Here is a 13,837-nt window from a genome sequence, read left to right on the forward strand (position 1 = left end):
ATTATGGGCAAAAGGAAGTATGCATTAAAAATGGCTGAATTTGAGTATTAATTGGGCTATCTCTTTACAATGTATTGGATTTTTATTGGGCTGTATTGGATGTCATATGAGCTGGATGTCACTGGATGTGATATGTGCTCTGTATATAGTGGTTGGGCTTATATCAATTGCCTAGGTATTTATAGGCATTTGATATGGGCTTAGCCCATTTGTTCTTTTATAATAATCCAAATATATATATATATATATATATATATATATATATATAAACTTTTGGATTTCAAAGATTTTAGATTTGAGTACGGAATTATAATTCTGGATTTAAACTTAAAAAATTGGGAACTTTTGGAGTAACGCTTGAAGGTATTTTGGAGAGGATCGGTAGTGTGTTTAGGAGGGATTTTGAATTATGAAATTCAAATTCTGAGATTTCAAATGAGATTTTGATTTAGGGTTCCAAGTCGGATTTCGGTCCTTAAGCTCACATACCAGAATTGGGAATATGGCGGATAGGCTTTTATTGAATTAGTTTTTAATGACCTGAAAATCAGATATTTACATATTCAAAGGCCATCCTTAACGTAAGTTTCATGGACACGATTACCTAGAATGTCATGTTATCTAAAAATTTTGAAACTAGGATAAAACACCCCTCTCTCAATGCATAGTTTCATCTATTAATGTTTTCTAGGTTACATGCAAGACACAAGTTATCTAGGTAACAGTGCATAGAAGGTTTCATCCACATGAAACTCATTTCATCTCTCTTTTTATTAATACTTTGCCACATCATCAAAAATGTCTACATGACATCCTATTTATTGCCCATAAAACTCTCATTGAGATTGGTCTAATATCAGTTCTTAACCGATAACGATGTAATAATTGATTGTACTCTTTTAAAGTAGAGGCTAGGATGTTTTTGCATTATCTAATTATAAAAACATGTAAATCTTAATTCTCTGGTGTTATTTAATTAAAAACATGGAAAACTTTTGTACGTGGGTCGTTATCGCACTAAATCAAATATTATAAAATAAAACACGACAAAAAAAATCTATAAAATCAACTCTAAAATTAAGTTCTAGAATTTAAATTTTGGCTTATTCATATAAGCTACTGCTAAAACAATGAGAACCTATATTTTTCCAGTGGAACTCCTATGAATCAAAGGAGAGACCGGGCTTGTTCCGTTGAGATGAACTTAAAACCACATGAAACTGGATGAATAGGAATGTATCCACGCATTAGTTCATAGAAATTTTTCAAAGAGGTTAGAACATATGGAAATTTTTCTCTGTTTTCTATTATAACTGGTAGGAAATATTTTTTTTGTTTTTTTTCTATGGTTCATTTCAAGTGACTGAATGGTTTTCATATGAATCAATCCAAGAAATCTAAATCCTTGGTCGTTGCGTGTGCCTAGGGGCGACGGAGATGCTCTGCTGTTGTGCCTGCGGGACCTCGATCGTACGTTGATTAGTGTTGTACCTCTACCAGGCCAATTTTCTGAATTTATGAAGTGTGTGCATGTGAACTAACCTGACCCTTTCTCTTCTGGAATCAGAATGTGAACTCACAGGTGCGCACTCTAACCTGCACCAGCATCTACTCCCTCTGTTTCACAACTTTCTAACCTGCATTGTCTAGAGATGCAAATATATCTAGACATATATATAAACACATATATATTGATCAATGGATGAATATAGACGATACTAAAATATCTTACAAGAGGGAGTACCACTTTCTTAATTTTCACCTGATAGATGACCAGGGTTCTGTTTGTGGGAGTTAAGATTAGGAATTATAGCTGGTAAGAAGTCAACTTCTCAAATATGAAAAATATTGGTTTTCTAACTTCTGACTTTTGAGAAGGAGAAAGAGGGAGATTTGGCTCAACATTAAAGAATTGTTGGGATTTTTGAGGGAATTTTCGATTTGAAAAGATTTGTAGTTTTGAATATGGAATTTTAATTCTGGATTTCAACTTTGAAAAATGAGGAATTTTTGGGGCAACACTTGAAGGCAATTTGGAGAGGTTCAGTAGTGTGTTTCGGAGGGATTTCGAATTATGAATTCAAATTCCAGGATTTGAAATGAAAATTTTGAGTTTAGGGTTTTGAGTCGGATTTAAAGTGAGACAATCGAGACTTTAGGCAGGTCCTTAAGCTCACATACCAGAATTGGGAATTTTGCAGATAGACTTTTATTCAATTTTAATGGCTAAAAAATCAGAGAGTTACAGTTTGTAATATCAGTTCTTAACTGATAAAGATGTAATAATTGGTTGTGCTTTCTTAAAGCAGAGGGAATGTTTTTGCATTATCTAATTATAAACATGTAACTCTTAATTCTCCAGTGTTATCTTCTATTTAGTTCGACGCTAGTTGCTAGCGGTGATTAGGGGTGGTAATTGGCTCAAACTTTTTGCCTATAAAATTTAAGGGCTGGGTCTAAAATAGAGTGAGCTAAAATTTTTATATGGTTGTTTGATTTAAGTAGAGTTGTGAAAAGACTCAAGAGCCTTGGCTCATTATCACTCCTAACGGTGATAGGAGTGGAATTAAGTCGACTTAGGATCAATTTTGGATATTTGTTTTACTAGTTTGAGAAATAAAACGACTACACACATCTAGGTATTTTACTTGTTTCAATTAAGCTGTTAATTTGTAATTTGCGATCATTTGTCTTGCAATTTCTATAATAATTTGATATAGCTTTTATAAATCAAAGCAGAATAAATAAATTCCGTTATTAAAAGAACATTTAACTGTAAAATACATATGATTGCGATACGTATGAAATTTGTGAAAGACTGAAAATCAAAGTAGTCGTCTGAAAGGGTATGTGATATTTATAGGAAAAGGAATACTAAGAAGTCTATAATACCTGCCACGTTGGTTTTATTCATGATCGATATCAGAATGTACGTTGCATTGTTCCGGAAAACATAACAACAACTATATATGCATTGATGTGCCATTTGCCTTGATGTTACGCACATGTGAAACGAGTTCAAGAGGAAAAAATCATCTAGCTTTCCCATGGCTCATTCTTGTGAATTATAAAGTCCTATCAGCTTCATCAATTTGCTTACAATAAGTATAAATGAACGACTTATTAGTACTTATAAAATAATTCATGTATAAAACTTTAGCACGCATGCCCTTACGGCACTATAAACAAATTAATATTGTAAAATAAACTACAACGAAAAAAAACTTTAAAATCAACTTTAAAGTTCTAAAACTTAAATTTTGGCTATTCATATAAGCCGTTGCTAAAACAATTAGAACCTATATGTTTCCACCGGGATTACTGATGTGAATAAAAGGAGACCGGGCTTGATCGGTTTAGAGGAACTTCATAGAAGGTGGAGGAACAGAAATGATTCAAATGAATCACTCATTTATCTTTAGAAAATTTTCAAAGAGTTTCAGATGGATAGATTTTTTTTGTTTTCTCTTTACGTCTTGTAGGAAAAATGTTTTTAATTTTTTTTCATATTTCATTCCTATAGACTAAATGGTTTCATAAAAACTAATCTATCCTAAAAATCTAAATCCTTTGTTCTTCGTGCAAACCGAATAGCCGCCGAGAGTCTTGGTCGTTGCGTGTTGCTCTGCGCTGGTGCCTGCGGGACCTCGATTGTACGTAGACATGTGAACCAAACATATATGAGATTTGTTCCGGTCCAATAAAATGTATCTCGAGATATCACAGTACTATAATGTTTCTTATCGTTGGATCTAGCTGAGCATGATGGATATTTTTAGATCAACGATCAGAAACGATTTGGTATATACCGTGGGGGTACCGGTACCTCGAGTTACTTTTTGTTGGACTGAAGCAAATCTCAGCATATATGCATGCATTCATGCAGCGTCATTGCTACGTTCATTTGTGTTGTACCTCTACCGGGCCAAGTTGGTGTCCGAATTTTTGAATTACTGTGCGAATTTATGAATTACTGTGTGTATGTGAACTAACATGACCCTTTCTCTTCTGGAATCTGAATGTGAACTAACAGGCGTGCACTCTAACCTGCAGCATCTGTTGCCTCGTAATCCATCTGTTGTTTTATGATATAAGGTTTTCTACGATGATATATTGTCTAGATTTGTATGGATACTAATATATATAGACATATATATACACCGTATATATTGATCAATTGATGAATTTATACACGACTAAAATATCTTATAAGAGGGAGTACTACTTAATTTTCGCAGGATGGATGACAAGGGTCCTATTTGTGAGAGTTAAGGTTTTAGGAAACGGCCGGTAAGAAGTCAGCTTCATATGAAAAATCTTGGTTTTTGAGCTTGTGACTTTTAGTTATTTTTTAAATTCTATAAACTACATGTTCTCGGAATCTAAATGTTGTTTGGGAGAGGTAAGGCTAGATGCAGTCCCGGTATATATATACACACACATGCACTCTTCTTCATTGTCCAAATATAAAACATAAAAGCAGCACACCTCCACTGCATCCATGAACCGTTGTTACTAGCTAGCTATATACATACGCTTCCTTCTCCAGTTCAGGCGATCGGTCACCTACCTGTCTTGTCCGATCAAACGACCATGCTTCCTCATCCCCTCCATGTCTTCCTACTCAGCGCTGGCCTTTTCCTCGCCTCCCTGCACCACACTCCTCCATGTTCCGCCGCCGCAGACGGCGGCGACACTCTCATGGCAGGCCAAGCGCTTGCTCTCGGTGACAAGCTCGTCTCCGGGGACGGCAAGTTCGCGCTCGGCTTCTTCCAGGTACAGGCGCCAACAAGCATCAGTAACTCCACCACCACCACCACCACCATTCCTGGTTGGTACCTTGGCATATGGTTCAACAAGATCCCAGTTTTTACTACTGCCTGGGTTGCTAATAGGGAGAATCCCATCACTGCCGCCGATCTGATCAACCACTCAGCACACCTCAAAATCTCAAGAGATGGCAATCTTGCCATTATCTTGAACAGCACCGCCAGCTCCGAGTCCATGATCTGGTCCACTCACATCATCGTCAATAGGACGACAGGAACCAGCACAAACACTAGTGCTCTTCTCATGAACAATGGAAACCTAGTCCTCATGGCAGAAAACCCACCCTCCAGCAGCGTTCATGTTGTGCTGTGGCAGAGCTTTGACTACCCTGCAGATGTTGGGCTTCCGGGTGCCAAGCTAGGCCGGAATAAGATCACCGGTTTGAATCGCTTGTTCATCTCCAAGAAGAGCCTCACCGATCTAGGTCTCGGCTCTTACACCATTGAGCTAGGCACTAATGGGGTGCTGTTCATCAAGCGCCGCAGACCCTCCCTTGTGTACTGGTCTTGGTCGTCCGGACAATTGGCGTATACACTCGTACCGTTACTCAATGAGCTACTGGACATGGATCCAAGGACCAAAGGTTTGCTGAAAGCTTCTTATGTCCACAACAATGAAGAGGAGTACTTCACCTACACCTCACATGACGAATCGATCTCTGCCTTCGTTTATATGGACATCACTGGCCAGGTTAAGCTGAAAGTTTGGTCACGGCCCAAGCAGTCTTGGCAAACCATATATGCTGAGCCATCTGATCCCTGTAGCCTGCGTGATGCCTGTGGACCTTTCACTGTTTGCAATGGCAATTCAGTTCCATTCTGCGACTGTATGGAGGGCTTCTCTCCCAGGTCACCGCAGGACTGGGATGCTGGTGATCCAATTAGAGGGTGCGTCAGAAGTACTCCCCTAGATTGCAGATCCAGTAACCTGCAGGACACAAGTCCAGAAGGCATGTTCCACACCATAGCTCGTGTTACAATGCCTTCTGACCCCGAAAGCGTAGATGATGCTTCGACTCGGAGCAAATGCGAGCAAGGTTGCCTTGCTAACTGCTCTTGCACTGCTTATTCCTACAATGGTAACAGATGCTCTGTCTGGCATGGGGAATTGCGAAATGTAAATCATAACGATGGCATTGATGATTCTTCTGAAGATGTTCTTTACCTTCGCCTTGCCGCCAGAGATCTGCAAAGTATAAGGAGAAACACCAAACGAAAACCAAGAGTTGTTGCCATGGTAAGTACCGTGGGTTTTTGATTACTTGTGCTCATGCTCTTGTTAATGGTTTGGATTAAAAAATTCAAGTGGTGTGGTGTGCCATTACATGGCAGTCAAGGTAGTGATGGTGGAATTATAGCCTTTAGATACATTGGCTTAGTTCGTTCTACTAAAAGTTTCTCAGAGAGGCTAGGAGGAGGTGGTTTTGGTTCTGTATTCAAGGGAATGTTAGGAGATCGGACGGCTATAGCAGTGAAAAGACTCGATGGTGCTCGTCAGGGAGAGAAGCAATTTAGGGCAGAGGTGAGTTCAGTTGGAATGATTCAACATATCAACCTAGTCAAACTGATTGGTTTCTGCTACGAAGGTGATAAGAGGCTACTTGTGTATGAACACATGCCAAATGGGTCTCTTGACGCCCATCTATTTCGGAGCAATGCTACCATCCTAAACTGGAGCACCAGGCATCAAATAGCCATAGGAGTTGCTAGAGGATTGTGCTACTTGCACCGGAGTTGTCGCGAATGCATCATACACTGTGATATCAAGCCAGAAAACATACTTCTCGACGAATCATTTGTTCCTAAGATTGCAGATTTTGGGATGGCAGCGATTGTAGGAAGGGATTTCAGCCGAATCCTAACTACATTCAGAGGTACCGTAGGGTATCTTGCCCCAGAGTGGCTTAGTGGAGTTGCTATTACACCAAAAGTTGATGTCTATAGCTTTGGTATGGTACTGCTTGAAATCATATCGGGAAGGAGAAATTTACCTGAAGTATGTGATAGCAACAACTATCAACTTGCTTATTTTCCTGTGCAAGCAATCAGCAGGCTTCGTGAGGGAGATGTGAGGAGTTTGGTGGATCCACGGTTAGAAGGTGTCTTCAATTTGGAAGAGGCTGAAAGGGTTTGTAAAGTTGCATGTTGGTGCATCCAAGACATTGAGTCGGATCGGCCAACAATGTGTGAAGTGGTCCGGGCCATTGAGGGTCTATGTGAGCTTGATATGCCCCCGATGCCAAGACTACTTGCAGCTATAACAGAAGGCTCTCATGTGATTTCAATGCAATAGTTTATACATGTTTGTGTGGTCTATGGTATAAATATTTGTTTGATCAAAACTTAATGCTCTTAGAATAGAATAAGTTAAGAGATACAAGTTGCAATTGATAAATGGTATCCTCTGCAGCACGTGGTCTCCTGTTTTGTTATATATATTTTCTAACCACCGATTATGATAATTTGGTAAACAAACATTGTAGCAAAATACTCCCTCTGTCAAAAAAAACGAATTCTTCGGTTTTCGTGCCCAACGTTTGACCATCCGTCTTATTTGAAAAATTTTCAGGAAATTAAAAAAAATTAGTCACACGTAAAGTACTATTCATGATTTACCATCTAATAAAAACAAAAATATCAATCGCAAAAATATTTTTAATAAGACGAAGAGTCAAAAATTGAAAGTAAAAAGTGAAAAATTAGTTTATTTTGGGACGGAGGGAGCAAGACAGAAGTAAAAACATATTCTGTTGATGGGACATTTGACGTACATCCTTGAAGGTTGCTCTAGAGAAATGCCACTTCTAAGTATCGCAATGAAATATGCCACAGGTAACTAAGGTTGTATGATGTATGACATTACAGAGGATTACTATCTATTTATTATATTGTAAAGACAAATTAATTTAAATATAAAGACAGCACATGTTTATTTTGGAGGCTAGAAATTAACACATTAATTAGGGAAAATGAGATAAATCTGCATTGGTAGACCATGGAGGGCTGACTGAAATTCACAATGATATCTGGCTTGGAGTCCAAATAAAAAAAATCAATTTTGAACGGAATACAAACATCAATATGAACAAAAACTGAACCTTGCAACTACCAGCCACAGGTAGCTGCTGACAGATCGATTACAGGTTGCAGCCAATCAAAATTCAATTGATGCATTGCAGGCCTGCAGCAACCAAATAAGGGGTTGTTTAGATGGGGCTAAACTTTGTAGCCTAATGTCATATCGGATGTTTGGACACTAATTTAAAGTATTAAACATAGACTAATAAAAAAACTAATTTTATAAATGAGTGGTAATACACGAGACGAATTTTTTAAGCCTATTTAATCCATAATTAGAGCATATTTATTGTAGCATCACATAGGCTAATCATGGATTAACTAGACTCAATAAATTTGTCTCGCGAATTAGTCCAAGATTATGGATATGTTTTATTAATAGTCTACGTTTACTATTTATAATAAACGTCCAAACATTCCATGGGACAAGAGACTAAAAATAAATGCCTTGTTCCAAACACCACCTAAGTAGTACAGATGAAAAAAAAGAGCACATCGAGGCCGAATACCGACACAATTTATGTTACATTGTAGTTAGTCATTATGTGATTAAGGCCGCATTCCCCTCCCCAACTAATAACCCTATATTTTCTCTTTTTTTCCGCGCACGCTTCCCGAACTACTAAACGGTGTATTTTTTACGAAATTTTTTATTGAAAAGTTATTAAAAAATCATATTAATTTATTGTATAATTTTTTATAATTAATAATTATGTACTAATTTATTACTGTGTGTTTTTCACGTCGGACGACTAAACCTGGTACGTACCATTGCCAAACATGGCCTAAAGTATGGAAGCGGAAGATGCTAGGATACTAGGCAAAAAGAATCATAAGCAACACAACCACCAGAAACCAAAATAGGGAAGGAACAGAGAGAGAAATAAATAAACAAGTGTTAAGGTGGTGTTTAGATTGAGAAAATTTTTGAGAGAAGTGTCACGTTAAATGTTTGACCGAATGTCGGAAAGGGTTTTCGGACACGAATGAAAAAACGAATTTCACGGCTAGCCTAGAAACCGCGAGACGAATCTTTTGAGCCTAATTAATCCATCATTAGCACATGTTAGTTACTGTATCACTTATGGCTAATCATGGACTAATTAGGCTTAAATATTCGTCTCAAGATTTCTTCCATAACTATACAATTAGTTTTTTGGTTCATCTATATTTAATGCTTTATTTAGGTATCTAAAAATTCGATGTGTTGTTTTTGAAAAAAAAATTTGGGAACTAAACAAGGCCTAAATGTTGCACGTATAAAAAGCTTTGAAAATAAGGTGGTGTTTAGATTGAGAAAATTTTTAGGAGATGTATCATGTCAAATGTTTGACCGGATGTCGGAAGGGGTTTCCGGACCTGAATGAAAAAACGAATTTCACGGCTAGCCTAGAAACCGCAAGACGAATCTTTTGAGCCTAATTAATCCATCATTAGCACCGTTGGTTACTGTAGCACTTATGACTAATCATGGGCTAATTAGGCTCAAAAGATTCGTCTCAAGATTTCTTTTATAACTGTGTAATTAGTTTTTTGGTTAATCTATATTTAATGCTTTATATTTAATGCTTTATTTAGATGTCCAAAAATTCGATGTGATGTTTTTGAAAAAAATTTTTAGATTTGAAAACGGAAAGAATATTTCTGACATTATTCTATATAAATTTAGACAAATTTATAATAGGTTCACTTAGCTTAAAACTAAAAATTCACATGTTTTTTTATGGAGGAATTAGATATTTTTTCTCTAGACTTTTGAACAATCTATATAGACGGACGAGTTTTTAGAAAATGATCTGTTTAATTTTATATACGTTGTGAATAATGTTTGAAAAGAAAGGAATTTACGTAATAACGGGCACGAAATCCAATTTTGAAAAGATAGGGTGCTAATTTGCGATTTAACACGGACTGCATGTAATTTTGCGATTTTCTATTAAAATAATAATATTTTTAAAAAAATTCTTTGAGAAGAAAGGAATTTACGTAATAACGGGCACGAAATCATGGGCCTAATGTGGGCCTCGTTGGGCCGGGAATCGTCACCACTCCGCTGGCGTCGCCGACTCGCCGGCCAATCCATTCCGCCGCACCGCCGCCTGGCCGCCGGCTGCTCGGCTCCACCAGGGTCTCCGCCTCTCCTCGCACGGCGGGGACAAGGCCAGTCTGCTCACTCACAGCCAAGCAATGAACAGGCCCCGCCGGCTGCCGGCGCGTGGCGCTATGCGCGCGCGGCCGCGACGCCCTCCTCCGTAGCCATGAATGCCCGCCGCGGAGGCGGTGGCTGCAGCGGATTCCTCCAGCCCAGGTGGTCGTTGGTATGCTCCGGTCATCCCGTTTGTCTTCAAGTTCTCAGCTGTTCGGTTTGGGATTAGTTGTTGCACCAATTTTCTAGTTGCCATGGCATGTGCGAGTTCTTCTGTGATTTAGGTCTAAATTGGTACTGCTAAATTGAAAACAACAATTTAGTGATATACTTCCATGATTCCATCCTAGTAAACTACATTGCTATTATAGTCTTTGGGGGTAATTGCTACTCCTGAAGAAATGAATAAAGGATTCCGATATCATACTGCTTACACTTTTACTACTTATGGCATGTGCTAATTTACATTCAGATGTTCATGCAAAGAAAATATACAAGAAAAACATTCAGTATAATGCAATAGACTAATGACCTTTTTTTCTTTTTCTATCGTCTTGCGCCATTGCTTGTCATCAGCTGTGGATATGACACACCAGAAGGGTCGAATCCCCTGTTTTCCATCAATGCTAGCATGCTCAGGCTTACATCAATAGGTGTGAACTCTGGAAGTGGCATATCTCCATTGAGGTATAGCATGACATGGTTCATACTGGGCCTTGAGCTAGCAAATGGTTGTGAGCACAGGAGCTCAAGCTTCAGCACCAGGCATGCCGCAGCTACATTGCAGCTGCCTTGTAGCCTCCTGTCTATTGTCTGCACCATCGACCCTTTCTGCCAATGCTCAAGTACCCAATCAACCAATATAATTCGGTCACCTTGTGCATTCTGCTTGACAGGTCTTTTTGCCCACAGGTGATCTCAAGAAGAAATGAGCCAAATGAAACATCTGTAAAAGGGGACGACTTGGTCGAACATGAGCTAACTTTGGTAGCTTTGTGATGTCAATCTCTGGAGCAGTACCATCCATGCTGAAGCTCCAGCCAAGCACGTAATATCTTGAGTTTGTCACACCAGTTGCTGATGAGAAGCCAATATATGCTGTATCTTTCAGTACTGTTGAGAGATTGTAGATGGCTGAGAGCTTGCAGGTTTGGACATTTTAATAGGAGCTAAGGTTACGTCAACCTGCGCAGATCCTGCATAGTACTCAATCCGCACTTGCATCACTTCACGGCTAATGAGCGTCCAAGTTCTTGAATTCTCCATTTTTCTCATCATAGAAACCAGCATCCCGGGATTGCACAGAGTGGAGACTATTAATAACAGTTACTTACACGGATTTGCAGTTAAATCAAAATTCACCGCACATCTACTAGTAAATCTTAGCAATACAAACTGGCAAGCACTTGAAAATTGTAACAAGTGAGAAGGCATTATCTACAGGTTTCATCTTCCAGACAAGATTTCTGGTGTCATCGTGCCCAAGCTGTTCGCCGACCATGGGTACTGTGCGACATACGGGTCAAACCCTTCATCCTGCATCATCGCCAGCAAGCTGGAGCTCAGGTTCGCCGGCGTAAACTCTGGCAGTGGTGCATCGCCATCAAGGTATTGCATGATCTGCCGCATGATAGGCCTTGCATTGGGGATTGGGTGTGAGCACATCAGCCCAAGTGTCAACACCAGGCACACCTCATCATCGTTGTAGATGCCGTGCAGCTTTGGGTCCACCGTCTCCAGCAGCGACCCCCTGTGCCAGTGCTGGAGGACCCAGTCCACCAGCATCTTCCGGCCATGGTGTGCACTGTTGCTGACCGGCCACCGGCCGCAAGTGACCTCAAGAAGGAAAGTGCCAAAGGCAAACACGTCGGTGAGAGGGGACGCCTTTCCTGTGCGTGCCAGTTCCGGGGCGATGAACCCCATGGTGCCAACCAGATGCGTGGTCTGTGGGTTGGTGCCATGGTCGTATAATCTTGCAAGGCCAAAGTCACCTAACCGTGCATTCATTTCACTGTCAAGGAGCACATTGCTTGCTTTGATGTCACGGTGGATGACAACCTTATCCCACTTCTCATGGAGATAGAATAGGCCAGAAGCCACATCTTTGATAATTTGCATCCTCTGAGTCCAATCTAAAACTGGTTTGTTGTCTTCGCCATACAGATACTTGTCAAGACTGCCATTTGACATGTAGTCGTACACCAACAGAAGTTCACCCTTTCGTCGACAATAACCAAGTAGCTGCACAAGGTTGCGGTGTCGAAGGTGACCAATGCTAACAACCTCAGATATGAACTCCTTCATCCCTTGGTTCGAACCATGTGACACCTTTTTCACAGCGACCTCCATTTTGGACTTCCGAAGCACTCCCTTATACACCTTCCCGAAGCCTCCCGTGCCGAGTATGTGCTTACTCTTGAAACCTTCTGTTGCATTGTGCAGATCCTTGTATGAGAACCGGTGTGGCCCGAACTCGACCTCCCAATCTTCCCTCAACTCGGCATATCTCTGCTGCCTCCTCACAAGCAGAATGATTATAGCAAAGATTAATGCTGCATTGACAATGGGCAATGTGATCTTCAAGATCTTCTGTAAACTATTATCTCTAGGGCAGGGCAGCCTCGGCAATCTGGCGATTTTGATTGCTGGGGCAGGAGCATTCATGGCGAAGCTCCAGCCAATTACGTAGTACCTTGAGGTGATTGGGCCTGTTGCTGCTGAGAAGCCAATATATGCTTTGTCAGTGAGCACTGTCGAGAGGTTGAAGATGACTGAGAGCAGTGGCCTTGTAGGTTTGGCCTGCACTTTGATAGGAGCCAAAGTGATATTGATCTGTGTGGTCTCTCCATTGTAGTCAACCCACACTTGGAACCGCTTGCAGTTGCTGCACTCAAGGGTGAGGTTCTTGAAGACACCACCATGCTTGTCGTCGTAGAAGCCGATGGGGTGTGATTTCTCGGAGATGAGGCTGTTGATATCGACTCCGATGTGGTAGCTGTCGATATCGTTCATCTCGTTGTTCTGGGCAGTGTCAATCTCCACGGCAAACATGTTGTTGCTTGTGTTATTGTTGTTGCTGCTGTTGAGGAGGCCTAAGTACTGTGCCGATGATGCACCGGGGAAGCTCTTGTTTGGGGCGACGACAAAGGCCATGCCATCAGTGCTCGCATCGGGGTAGGGGGAGAAGATGCCGAACACGAAGGCAACGGAGAAGGATTGGACCGTGCCATTGGGCTGCTTCTTGAACTGAAATGGAGTTGGGTAGAAGGCGTGGCCTTGGATGTTGGCCACTTTGTCTGTCAGCTGAAGGAGCCCCTCTGGGGTAATCGTGGCTGCGCCGTCGAGGGCGAGGTTGGCTTCACCGGCATCGGCAAAGCTAGAGTAGACAAAGTTCTCTTCGCTGCCAGTGCAGTGAAGGCTAAGACAGAGGATGAACACAGCTGCACTGAAGAGCACATGATGATTCTCCATGTGTAGTTCGTGAACAACCACAGAAGATGCAAAAGGTGAAAGGTGTTTCTGACTAATCCCTAGACTAGGAGTAGCTAGTTAAGGTTTCACTCTACCATTTATGCAGTTAAACTGGAGGAATCTTCTGCAAAGATTTTTCTTCTGTGTCCTTGTCTGAAAGGGATGCATCTACGTTATTACATGCAAACTGCCAAGTTTTTTTTCTTTGGTCAAATATCTCAGAGCTTATCCTATAATTTGACCCAAGTGTTTCTTTTCTTTGAAATGTCCTCAAGGCTGTTCCTTACAAAATCTTCTGTATTATTTGATAAAT

At 40.4% G+C, this 13,837-nt stretch overlaps 2 pseudogenes; one reads left to right on the plus strand and one right to left on the minus strand.

The window, feature by feature from the left end:
• Positions 1 to 4,547: 4,547 nt before the first annotated feature.
• On the plus strand, positions 4,548 to 7,133 carry LOC102702116 (annotated as a pseudogene).
• A 3,466-nt stretch (positions 7,134 to 10,599) lies between these two features.
• On the minus strand, positions 10,600 to 13,524 carry LOC121054896 (annotated as a pseudogene).
• Between the last annotated feature and the right edge of the window lie 313 nt (positions 13,525 to 13,837).

Source organism: Oryza brachyantha, chromosome 7 (assembly GCF_000231095.2).
Source record: "Oryza brachyantha chromosome 7, ObraRS2, whole genome shotgun sequence".
Taxonomy (NCBI): Eukaryota; Viridiplantae; Streptophyta; class Magnoliopsida; order Poales; family Poaceae; genus Oryza; species Oryza brachyantha.